At 37.3% G+C, this 3,138-nt stretch overlaps 1 non-coding gene across 1 annotated transcript; it reads left to right on the top strand.

Moving 5' to 3' along the window:
• The first annotated feature begins 2,673 nt into the window (after nt 1–2,673).
• Nucleotides 2,674–2,779, top strand: LOC115029533 (U6 spliceosomal RNA). The gene has a single exon (XR_003835094.1). It is a non-coding gene; the product is annotated as a U6 spliceosomal RNA (small nuclear RNA).
• The last annotated feature ends 359 nt before the right edge of the window (nt 2,780–3,138 follow it).

Below are 3,138 nucleotides of genomic sequence, written 5' to 3'. Positions count from 1 at the left end.
CTTCACAGGACCAAGGCCTCTTCTCCCACTGATGCCCAACCATGCCATCCTCTGCTACATATATGACTGGGGCCATGGGTTCCTCCCTGTGTTGATTGGTATTGTTGTTCTTCCCATGGGCTTGGAAACCGTTTCAGCTCCTTCAGTCCTTTCTCTAACTCCTCCATTGGGGACCCGAGATCAGTTCAATAGTGGGCTGTGAGCCTGTGTATTGGTCAGCCTCTGACAGAGACTCTCAGGACACAGCTAAATCAATCTCCTGTCAGCATGTACTTTTTGGCATCCACAATAGTGTCTGGGTTTTGTGTCTGTATATGGGATGGATTTCCATGTCGGGCAGTCTCTTTCCTTCCGTCTCTGCTCTACATTTGTCTCCCCTCAATATTCCCTTCCACCATTATAGTGATTTCCCATTTTACTACTGTGTACTTGTGTCTCTCCATGAATTCCAACCATGAAAGAGGTCTTTCAAATGGAAGTACTTCATTCTTTTGTGAACAGATAAACACTACTGTGTATTTATACCACACTGCCTTTACCAAGGCATTCACTGAGGACACTTATGTTGATTTTATGAGTGAGCTCTTGAAACGGGGCAGCAATAGACATGAATATTATATCTTTATTCACATATATACATTTAACTGGTATAGATGGAAAGTATAATAGTTCAACTTCCAAGCTTCTTAGGTTTTTTTCTGTTGACTGAATTTATTTTAATACCCAGTAAAACTGTATGCCTTCATCTTCAATGGCATGTGCCTTTAATTCTCTTGATAGTAGCAGTTCATTTTTTATTAGATATTTTATTTGTTTATATTTCAGATGCTGTCCCTTTTCCTGGTTTCCCCTCTGCAAATCCCCTATCCAGTTCCCTGTTACTCTACTTCTATGAGAGTGCCCCCACCACCACCACCAGCAGCATCAAGCCTTCACAAGACCAAGGACCTCCCCTCCCTTAGATGCCAGATAAGGTCCCTTCATCTCCTTCAGTCCTTCCCCTAACTCCTCCATTGGGGTCCCTGTGCTCAGTCTGATGGTTAGCCACAAGCATCTGCATCTATCTGTATTGGGCAGGATCTTGCACAATGTTTATTGGCTACTACTCTAGAGTAGAATGTTATTGAAAAAGACATAATTGTGAACAAACCTGTCATACTAGCATTTAAAAGGGAGGGTAGTCATGAGTTTGAACACAGCCAGGGCTATACCATGTGACCAGAGAATAGATTACCTAGTGACTAAAGATTATACCCAGATCTATATAAATTTAAAAATTATGATAGTATTAGCTAAAATTTTCAACAACTATGCATGATAATTAAATAGCTTAAAGACTTTTATTATAGTCTAAAATGTGCGTTGTGATCTCACACAGATTATGGAAACTAGACTTGTGTTTGGAAATAGCCCTCTGGACATTTTATTAGTTTACATCATTTAAGGTTTCCTTTAAAAAAACAACTGTTACAAAAATTTTCTTATATAGAAATTCATTACTAAAGAAATACTTGATCATAACAGCGAACATTTTAATGCACAAAATATGTCACTGTGACTGTGAATTTTCAAAATAACTGAACTGAAATAACCACTCATTATATATTTTGAATTATAAATAAATGTAATAGCAAAGAATTACTTTCAAAAGATCTTCATGTAGAATGTGAAGTTGAATAGTTAACTATCATTTGTCAATAACAGTATGCAGATGACATCTCTTCTTAAAAATATTAGTATGGAAATACTGGGACTAGATCTCTAATCTGCCACCTAAAAATCATGACAAGGTACAGGAAACATTAATGGCAGTGACAATTCCCAGGGTATATAAACATTAAACGTTCTAATAAAATGCTTTCTCAGTATATAAACAAGGCATATTGACATGCTAAAGACACAAGGGAAAAAGCTGATACAGCACAAGCAGGGGTCAGAAATGTCTTGAAAGTGTAACTCACAAATGTCCTCAAAATCAAATGCTAATGAAATTTGCTTTGGGTTCAGCCCTGCACACTTTACTTATTCAACTGTAAATGGCATTGTGGGAAAGGCAGCTTTTATGTTTGGAATCCTGTTTAAAGTGTAGTAGCAGAAGAAAAGGACAAAGGGTTCCTAGAAGCAAATGAGAAAATTTGAAGTTTCAGGTCTCAGAAAGTAGAATTTTGAGTTATTTTTCCTATTCTTACATTGTTCTTCATTACCTTCTTCTCTTCCTTTGATACTTTTTCTCCTCTTTGATCCATTATCTGATTTAATTTTTTTGTCTCATTGTCTTCTTCCTCTTTCCTCATTGTATTGATCTTATAATGAATGGGGATCATTTTACTGATGAACATGAAACAGTATAATTGGATTACATTTATAAATCTAGAAGATTGTAATATTAGTTTGCTTAATAAGCAAAGACTCATTGTGTAAACAATTGGAAAATATAACAAATATAAAAATGAAAACAACTACAGTTAAGAATCCAATGCTGAAACTATGGGATGTTGAAATAACATAGAACAATAAAATGTTAATGCACTTGGTGAAGATGTTTGCACAAAATAGTTATAGTTCATGGTCATAACACAAGGGAGGTAAGAAGTAGGAACTATTGATAGTTAAAACATAAGAGATGTCTTAGCAAGTATTTAGAAGAGGGCTGCTGCAGGTAATTTTAAAACCATGCTCACTTCAGCAGCACATATACTAAAATTGGAATGATACAGAGATGATAACATGGTCCCTGCACAAGGATGGCATGGTAATTCATGAAGCATTTCATATTTAAAACAAACAAACAAACAAACAAACAAACAACAACAAAAAAACCCTCCAGCTAGCTCTTTCTCAAGAGCTCTGCCAGAGCTTCCCAGGCCACCGATGATGACCTGGCTGTGCCCTTTCTCCTGTCCCTGTTAATTGCAGTATCAGACAGCCTTAATATTTTAAAACTACCCAGATAACTCAATGGCTGGGTGAAGTATGTCCTATACTATCCTCCTTGGCCTCCGCTAATGGAGGAGGCTACAAACTATAGGTGCCCAGAGACCTACATGTCTGTTGCATTCTCCCTCTTGAACCCTCTTTTCCCTCCTGGGATCTGGAAGTCCCACCTTTATCCCTTCCCCCAATGATTGGCTTTCATCT

Source organism: Mus caroli, unplaced genomic scaffold (assembly GCF_978045245.1).
Source record: "Mus caroli unplaced genomic scaffold, Mus_caroli_1 scaffold_16, whole genome shotgun sequence".
Lineage (NCBI taxonomy): Eukaryota > Metazoa > Chordata > Mammalia > Rodentia > Muridae > Mus > Mus caroli.
This window is presented reverse-complemented; position numbering and strand designations above follow the sequence as displayed.